Source organism: Salvelinus fontinalis, chromosome 29, assembly GCF_029448725.1.
Source record: "Salvelinus fontinalis isolate EN_2023a chromosome 29, ASM2944872v1, whole genome shotgun sequence".
In the NCBI taxonomy this organism is placed as follows: Eukaryota; Metazoa; Chordata; class Actinopteri; order Salmoniformes; family Salmonidae; genus Salvelinus; species Salvelinus fontinalis.
The window spans coordinates 17,666,841-17,676,658 of NC_074693.1; the positions used below are offsets into that span (position 1 = coordinate 17,666,841).

At 46.4% G+C, this 9,818-nt stretch overlaps 1 long non-coding RNA gene across 1 annotated transcript; it reads left to right on the forward strand.

The window, feature by feature from the left end:
* Positions 1–5,485: 5,485 nt before the first annotated feature.
* LOC129827522 (uncharacterized) lies at positions 5,486–8,654 on the forward strand. Its single transcript, XR_008755189.1, has 3 exons — positions 5,486–5,607; positions 5,881–6,016; positions 6,379–8,654. It is a non-coding gene; the product is annotated as an uncharacterized LOC129827522 (long non-coding RNA).
* The last annotated feature ends 1,164 nt before the right edge of the window (positions 8,655–9,818 follow it).

Below are 9,818 nucleotides of genomic sequence, written 5' to 3' on the forward strand. Positions count from 1 at the left end.
TTAATATCTTTTCATGTTTATTTTTCCCCATTTAAAAACACTTTTACATACCTGTCTAGGTTGGAACTGTTGCTGTTAAAATACAATAATTGATTTCATTCTGAACTGGAATAAACAGATTGATCACATCCACACAGATGTATAACAGAACACACACACACAGGCTTTTTGATCGTGCAACACTAAGTAACAGTACAGATAAATTCAGTCCTACTGTACATCTTACTGTATAAATTATTGCTGATAGAAAGTCTAGGTTGGAACTGTTGCTGTTAAAATACATGTTTTATTCTGAACTGGAATAAACTGATTGATCACATCACACAGATGTAGACCAGAAAATACACACATACACACAGTCCTAATGAGAGGTGTTTGGCTGGTTGAAGTTTTCAACAAGCATGTCTATTCTGGGATCTGTTTTTGACAGTGCAACACAGGTCATGCTCAGCATTGACACTGTTTCTGTACTTGAGAACCCTGACTTGCATATAGGTATGTGGTGCCAAACTGGATCAGAACATCTACTGCTTTCTCAGTCAGGCAGGAGCTTCCTGCTGCACATGAGCAACCCAGAACTGTGAGTGTTTGCCTCAAAAAGCATCTTGCTTCAATCAGTTTATTCCAGTTCAGAATAAAATGATGACTTGTATTTTAATAGCAACAGTTCCAACCTAGAAGGGTTTTCAACAATAATTTCTACAGTAAGATGTACAGTGGGCCTGATCATTTTTCATCTGCCTCTGTACTGTTTCTTAGAGTTGCACTATCAGTAGCTAGTTACCTTGCTTTGGCTAACGTTAGCCATTAGCTGTGTAAATTTACAAGCCCAGGGGATTGTTTGAAAGAAATTCACATCTGCTGCTATGAGAGATGGTACTCCCTTATTTCTGCTTATCACCTGTTATAAAATGACAACAATTCCTTGCTAGTTGACTGACTTTTCCACTTACGAAGCACTGTTTCCTGAAGCATTCTGCCCTGTTCTGAAAGAACTCCCTGGGTTTACCGTCATGTTGTGCCTGGATGTTTGGTCAGGACGTGTCGTATTCTTAATTTGTTAGTTTTGAGAGACTCATTACTAAGCACTTCCCCACACAAAACGCATTGTGGGCGCTCCTCGTTATTTCTCAAAGTTTGTATTAAAGAGACAAAAAGTAATCACTGTATTTGCGTTTCATGACGATTGAGCTCAGTCAGAACTGGTGGCTAGCACGAGTCCATTTCATGACAGCGGTGAGTGATGGCGAGTGGGAATAACAGGTCAGTGGCTTGAACGACAGCGCTGCAGCGTGTGGGTGATGGAGTGATCTTCAAGAAAACTGCAGAAAAAGGGTCCGGTAAACCGCGAAGCACACGGGCATCTACCTCTACCTCTCGCGCAGCTGCCAAACTGAGCAGACTGCTGCTAAGCAGAGAGCGCAGTTGGACTTGGCCAAATACATTCCAGTAATTAATTAAATAATTATACACTTACGCCGCGACCCATACTGTAAGAAACGCTGCCTTAGACCATTGAGCCACTCGGGAGGCTGCTAAAAATCCTTCTGTAACCTGTCTCCTCCCCATCATATACACTGATTTGAAGTGGATTTAACAAGTGACATCAATAAGGGATCATAGCTTTCTTCTGGGTTCACCTGGTCAGTCTATGTCATGGAAAGAGCAGGTTTTCTTAATGTTTTGTACACTCAGTGTATGCCCCCCAGGAAGACCCCCCCCCCCCCCCCCCCCCCCCCCCCCACTGACATGGGGATTGTGTCTGTCTCCTCTACATATGATGCTGGTTGTATTGCAGGACTTGTTGGATCTGCAGAAAGAGTGTCAGTCTGCGGAGAAACGGCACCAGCTGGATGTTAATCAACTAAACCGGGAGGTCCAGCAGACCAGACCAGAACACTACACAACACACTACAGGCCCAGTCTGAGAAGGTACACACACACATTTTCTCTACTTCACTGTTTTCATATCTCTGGGTTTCAAAATGTCTTGTCTGAATTATTTGTTCTACATTCTTGCCTATTGTTCTCTTTCTCAGAAGGGAGTTTAGCAATGTGCTGCTCTCAAGGTCAATGAACCAATGTCACTCCTCTCTCTCTTTCTTGCCCAAGCTTGTTTTCTTTCTTTCTTTCCGTCTCACTCTGTTTCTTTTCCTCCCCTCTTGGTTTGTCCCAGTGGCGTGTTGAACAGGGAAGGTAATACTGGCATGACTGACTGTGTTCAGAACCTTTTGACATGATCTGCTGATGTCATCTGAGAAACAACTCATCTTGACATAGTCATCCTTGTCATCCAAGGAGGGGTGGTGGGAGCAGGTGGAGGCATGAGGGATATTTACACTAGAGGCTGGAAGAGCATGTGGAGGTGCATGAAGGTTAAGGAATGGTGTGATGTTTTTGGTGTGCATTTTAAAAATGGCTATACATTACAGTAAAGAGATGCTTGGTTATTCCAGGCTCACAGGTGCTACTTAATACTTACTGAGAATAATTCCCATCCCCACCTCTACACTGAGAATAATTCCCATCCCCACCTCTACACTGAGAATAATTCCCATCCCCACCTCTACACTGAGAATAATTCCCATCCCCACCTCTACACTGAGAATAATTCCCATCCCCACCTCTACACATGTCTAGCTTTTCAAGCACTAGTTCATGAATGATAAACAATTAATCACTTCCAGTTCCTCCAGTCAGTCACCACAATCTAATGAATCAACCACAGGCCTGACCTCAGTAATATACAGTGCATTCAGAAAGTATTCAGACCCCTTCCCTTTTCCCCCATTTTGTTACGTTACAGAAATATTCTAAAATGGATTAAATAAAGTCTTCATCAGTCCTACACACAATACCCCATAATGAGAAAGTGAAAACAAACAGGTTTTTAAAAATGTTTGCCAATTTATAAAAAATAAGAAACAAAATACCCTTTGCTATGAGACTCAAAATTTAGCTCAGGTGCACCCTGTTTTCCTTGATCATCCTTGAGATGTTTCCACAACTTGATTGGAGTCCACTAGTGGTAAAATCAATTGGTTTGTCATGATTTGGAAAGGCACACACCTGTCTATATAAGGTCCCACAGTTGACAGTGCATGTCAGAGTAAAAACCAAGCCATGAGGTCGAAGGAATTGTCCGTAGAGCTACGAGACAGGATTTTGTCGAGGCACAGATCTGGGGAAGGGTTTCCAAAACATTTCTGCAGCATTGAAGTTCTCCAAGAACACAGTGGTCTCCATCATTCTTAAAATGGAAGAAGTTTGGAACCACCAAGACTCTTCCTAGAGCTGGCCGCCCAGCACTGAGCAATCGGGGGAGAAAGGCCTTGGTCAGGGAGGTGACCAAGAACCCAATGGTCACTCTGACAGAGCTCCAGAGTTACTCTATGGAGATGGGAGAACCTTCCATAAGGACAACCATCTCTGCAGCACTCCACCAATCAGGCCTTTATAGTAGAGTGGCCAGAGAAGCCACTCGTCAGTAAAAGGCACATGACAGCCAGCTTGCAGTTTGCCAAAAGGCACCCAAAGAACTCTGACCTCTTTGGCCTGAATGCTAAGCATCACGTCTGGAGGAAACCTGGCACCATCCCTACGGTGAAGCATGGTGGTGGCAGCATCATGCTTTGGGGATGTTTTTCAACGTCAGAGACTAGTCAGGATCGAGGGAAAGATGAACGGAGCAAAGTACAGAGAGGTCCTTGATGAAAACCTGCTCCAGAGCGCTCAGGACCGCCGACTATTGTGAAGGTTCACCTTCCAACAGGACAACGACCCTAAGCACACAACCAAGACAATGCAGGAGTGGCTTCGGAACAAGTCTCTGAATGACCTTGAGTGGCCCAGCCAGAGCCCGGACTTGAACCCCATCGAACATCTCTGGAGATACCTGAAAATAGCTGTGCAGCGACGCTCCCCAACTAACCTGACAGAGCTTGAGAGGATCTGCATAGAGAATGGGAGAAGCTTCCCAAATACAGGTGTGCCAAACTTGTTGTGTCATACCCAACAAGACTCAAACCAGCCAAAGGTGCTTCAACAAAGTACTGAGTAAAGGGTCTGAATGCTTATGTAAATGTGATATTTCAGTTTTTTCTCTTTAATAAATTTGCTCCAATAAAAAAAAAAAAGTACTTCGTCATTATTGGGTATTGTGTGTAGATTGATGAGGGGGGGAAATAATGTAATCCATTTTAGAACAAGGCTGTAAAGTAAAAAAAAAAAAAAAAAAAGTGGAAAAAGTCAAGGGGTCTGAATACTTTCCAAATGCACTGTATCTAATCTAGTTCAATCTGATAAGGCATTCATTGGTTTCATCCCAAATGGCACCCTATTCCCCTTATAGTGCACTACTTTTGACCAGGGCCCACAGATGGGGAATAGGGTGCCATTTGGGAAGCGTCCATTCTCTTCCTTTCTCTCCAATAGACACTGAACACAATAGAGCTGCAGTACATATGGTTTCGTTAGCTGCCTAAAATCACATTGACATCATGTTTAATTACTGATAAGCTTTTTAATATGCTCTCACATTGCTTTTAAAGTGGCCACTTTGAGAGTTAAACGCACCAAGCTGGAAGGTCTGTGACTTCAGGGCTTTGGGTTCACAGCATGGAGATAAACAGGGAATAGTTGCTTTAAGACCTGCATGCATGCAACAACAATGACATTGCACAAATTGATTAACCTCAAATTGGTTGATCAATTTGTAGGAGTATTCATCTGTTGTTTTTATCCATGGCACGGAAGTGTATCCAAATGTTTGAATGTGTTACCTCATGTAAGCAAAAAAGATTTGATCGTGTTTAATATGTATCTGATGGGTTTGATAGTTTCCCCATCTGTCTCTGCTGTGCAGGTAACTGCATGTGGCATGGCTGTTGATTCAACAGACAGATGTTTTCAGGAGATGTGTTGTTTTTTTTTTTTTTTTTTTTTGTTTTTTTTACCGTTATTTTACCAGGTAAGTTGACTGAGAACACGTTCTCATTTGCAGCAACGACCTGGGGAATAGTTACAGGGGAGAGGAGGGGGATGAATGAGCCAATTGTAAGCTGGGGATGATTAGGTGGCCATGATGGTTTGAGGGCCAGATTGGGAATTTTAGCCAGGACACCGGGGTTAACACCCCTACTCTTACGATAAGTGCCATGGGATCTTTAATGACCTCAGAGAGTCAGGACACCCGTTTAACGTCCCATCCGAAAGACGGCACCCTACGTCCTACCCTACGTCCTCTCTATCTAAACGACAGGACCTGTCCTTTAGATAGAGAGGGAGATAGAGACCCTGTTTGTTTACTTCCCTGTGGCTAGCTTTCCCGTGTCTACTCCCCTCCCACCCTTCCCTTTTCTCAAGAGTCCATTTTTCAACTTCCTTTTATATGTAATCTTCTCATAGTCCTCCCCGGTCCCCACCTTTTCCTTAGTGAGTACTTCCTTCCTCCATTATGGAGTAATATTCCTGTCTCTCTCCCAGGTGACCCTTCAGAAGCAGGCGTTGGAGAGGGATATAGACGCTTTGAAAGAGAAAGTCAAATGGACTGAGGGCGAACTGAAGTAGAGCCAGAAGAAAGAGGCCCAAACACAAACCAAACTAACGGTATACACATACAATTATGAGCTACAGACGGACAGACTCTTGTGTCCTTGGTCTGGACATGTCAATCTATTATGCATGAACTATGCTGTGGCCGCATTATGAAGTCACTGAATAATTTAGTCCTTAGGTTATTGCTGTAGAATTGTCTGCTGTTATATAAAGAATAGGTTGGTTATTAAAAGTTGTTTATGTAGTTGATATTGCATAGTTATTACATAGTTATTGACGTCATGCATGTGAATGTGCTGTTTCTCTCCTGTTGCTGTCCTGTAGGAGTCACTGTGTGAGAGGGAGGGGCTGAATGTAACACTGGAGCAGAACAGGAGGAGAGAGACAGGACTGGAGGAGGAGGTGAAGAAGCTGGCTGAGGAGCTGGCAGAGGCCTTCGGATGCATCAAAGAACTAGAAGGTGAGGAGGCGGGAGGAAAGAGGGCTGTTGTTGATAATGGGTTGTTTATCCTTGATGACTAGAGACGATAGACAGTGCTGTTGTCTGTTCAACGTTAGGAAATTTGAACAGGACGTGTTTGACTTAACAAAAGAGTGACATCATTCCTACACTGTTGTCACTCATTTCCTTTGAGCTGCACAAGCTGTTATTCTTGTTACTGCTGCCACCTGTTGACCTTCAGCGGTATTACACCGGGATATTTGGTTGATTATCCAATTGATTAACATTTTGTTGAATTAATATGGCAGTTTGAATGATAATAAGTCATGTGGTTGATCATTTCTTCTTTCTCTTGTTTGTTTCCTTATTCCTCTTTCCAGACCAGAAGACGGTCCAACCCACTGCTGCTCCAATGGCTCCAGTCCCGTTTAGCCCTGCCGGACAGAGCTTTGCCCCGGTTTGACAACCACGACATGGCCACACCACCCCACGTGCACCCTCGGCTCAGACCAACAGACCTGCTAGAGGGGAGCAAGCGAGGGAGGAGCGAGAGGAGAGAGGGAACGAGGGACAGAGAGCAAAGTACCCCACAGAGCGAGAGCCTGGCGAGGGCATCGACTCAGAGCACATCACTCCGTTTGGATCCACAGACTCTGACAAAACAAAGAGGGCTGGAGAAAGGGGGAAAGGGGAGGATAGGAAACGAGAGAATGAGAGACAAGACGAGGTAGAGTCGGTAGTAGATGGCTGCATCCCTGGAAAGGATGCGTCCACCAAGGACAAAAACTCACTCAGCACACAGAGCTCTCTTTCTGACACAGACCACAGTCCCCACCTCAGCAGGTCCGCTAGCTCCGACACAGACTACGAGAGCGAGACCCTGTCCAGCCACTCCAAACCCCGAGCCCAGACCACCGGGGCTGAGGGAGACCTACAAAGGGAGAACTGAGAGCTGCGTTCAGAGCTGCAGGACGTTAAGGATGAGTTACAAAGGAGACTGGAGGATCTGGAGACCCAGCGCAGAGCCGAGGCCCGGACCAGACTCAAGCAACTCAGCCGCCAACATGCCTCCCAGACTGAGACCTCCAGAGAGGAGGGGGGAGTTAGAGAGAGCAGAGACACGGAGGTTGAAGGAGACACTGGCTGAACTTGAGATAAAGGTCAGGAGAGATGGAGAGGACAGGGAGAGGGGGGAGGGAGAGAAGGAGGAAAGAGAGGGAGAGAGAGGACAGGGAGTCGGAAAGCATGCTGCTGAACCTCCAGCTAAAAAAGCAGCTGGCTGAGTTGAAGACAGAGCTCTTGGTAGAACGGGAGGAGAGAGAAAGTGAAAAGGAGGAGAGGAAGAGATTGAAAAACAAAGGGATAGAAGGAACGATTGACCTGACTGTCAAGCTGGAAGAGCTCCAGGGAGAGTTGAAGGAACTGAAGAACCGTGGACGTCTTGAAGTGAAGAACATGGTAGATAAAAACACCTCACCCTGCACCATGACATCACCTCTAACTCCAACAACAACACCGTTGTCCCTGACTACAAGCTACTACCATCTCCAGACCAGCACCATCTCCTGTGTGAGAATACCAACCCGCAGAACACTGTTGTCTCCCAGGCAACAGCAACAACAGCTGATCTGATCCAGGAATACGGAACTCTGACCAAAGCTCCAGATCTCTCCAGACCTATTGGTGAGGGAGATACCATTGTGGAGGCCCAGAGGGGTGTGTCTCCCTCAGACCAGGCTGAAACCACCATGGAGCTCCAAAGTGGAGGCCTCTCTGCCTCAGAGCTAGCCCAGGAGGTGGAGCATCTGGGTGGGGAGAGCGCCAAGGAGGCTGGGCGAGCCAGACAGACCCAGGCCAAGCTGGTGGCCAGACAGAGCCAGGTAACCAGGCAGGTGATGAGGGTAGTCAGCTGCCCACTCCACAGAAAAACTGTGTCACAGAATTTTATTATGTAATACACAGCACTACCACTCTGAGCAACCATCCTGTTGAATATGAGGCAGCGAAGATGGTGGATTCTAAGGCTTCTGCTCAGCCAAGCAGGAGTGAAGAGACAGTTGAAAACACAGAGAAATTCAAATCGGACCATTTAACTGTCACACGTTCTGAGGAGCAGATGAAACATCCTGAGGTTTCTGGGCTCCAACAGCAACACGTCCGTAGTGACGGACACACCATGTACAGCCCTGTCTTCAGGAGACCTACTGAAGAGTCCCAGAGAGACCTGAGTCTAACCAGGACTGAGAATACACGTCTTACTGTAGAGCTGGAGAAAGCTTCTGCTCCTACCAACAACAGTACACCAGTGGACAGGGTCGAGAAGACAGTCTGGCTGAAGAGCTGCGGTCTCTAAAACAGAATAACGAACAACTGAAACTCAAACTTCAAGATGTGGCAACCACAGACATAGAAATGTGTTTTGTCAGTAACACAACACTACCAGCCACCTGTGAAGACCAGGCTGAAAGACAAGCAAAGAGAAGGACAAGAAAGAACCAGGGGGGAGGACAGAATGTTATCTCCACCTCTGGAGAGCTAGAGCAAATCAGTGACATCATCACCTCAGGACTGGAGGCCACACTGCAGGATGGAGGGAAACCCAAAGACGAGGAGAGAGGGGAAGTGGAGTCGGAAGGAGAGAGAGGAGCTAGGGGAGAGGGGAAGGAGAGGGGGAGAGAGGAGCTAGGGGTGAGAGGAGAGGGGAAGGAGAGGAGGAGAGAGGAGCTAGGGGTGATGGGAGCGGGGGAGTAGAGAGGGAGAGAGGAGCTGGATATGAGACTCTACTAGACACTACTCCACTGGCTCCACACCAGATCACCTGCCTAGAGAAGCGGGTAGGTTTCTATACTCTAAATCTTACTGTGAATGTAGTTATCAAAGTTACCATAAATACTTGAACAATTTCCCCTGTATCTTAAGCATGTGGTTGTCCACAAACTCTACTACTGAAGGCTTTATTCAAGCTAGCTATTTTGAATAAATGTATTTTGAATAAATCCTGAATGTTATTTTGTCTCTCTCGCTCTCTCTCCTCCTGTCCAGGTGGTGGCGCTGCAGGCTGAACTGCAGTCTCTCTCTGAGGAGAACCAGAGACAGGCTGAGGAGCTGGCAGTGTGGAGGCTGACAGCCCAGACCCCCTGTCTGGACCCAGAGGACCCCATCGCTGCTACCCTCAGCCCTGCTCCCCTCAGCCCTGTACACAACACTGCTCCCCTCAGCCCTGGACACAACACTGCTCCCCTCAGCCCTGGACACAACACTGCTCCCCTCAGCCCTGGACACAACACTGCTCCCCTCAGCCCTGGACACAACACTGCTCCCCTCAGCCCTGGACACAACACTGCTCCCCTCAGCCCTGGACACAACACTGCTCCCCTCAGCCCTGGACACAACACTGCTCCCCTCAGCCCTGGACACAACACTGCTCCCCTCAGCCCTGGACACAACACTGCTCCCCTCAGCCCTGGACACAACACTGCTCCCCTCAGCCCTGGACACAACACTGTGACTGTGATCAGGGAGGATGAGCTGCTTCTCTCCTGCACCTCCAATAGACTCTATGGGAGGACCCTGGCCTCAAGGTAATGGTACATTTAGCACTTGTAGGAAACGTGGTGACAATAATGCTTTTCATATACTGCTTATATATAAACAGTGCATTCGGAAAGTATTCAGACCCCTTCAATTTTTCCACATTTTGTTACGTTACAGCCTTATTCTAAAATTGATTAAATAAAAAAGTCCTCATTAATCTACACACAATACCCCATAATAACAAAGTCAACAGGTTTTTAGAAATTTTTGCAACTGTATTAAAAAT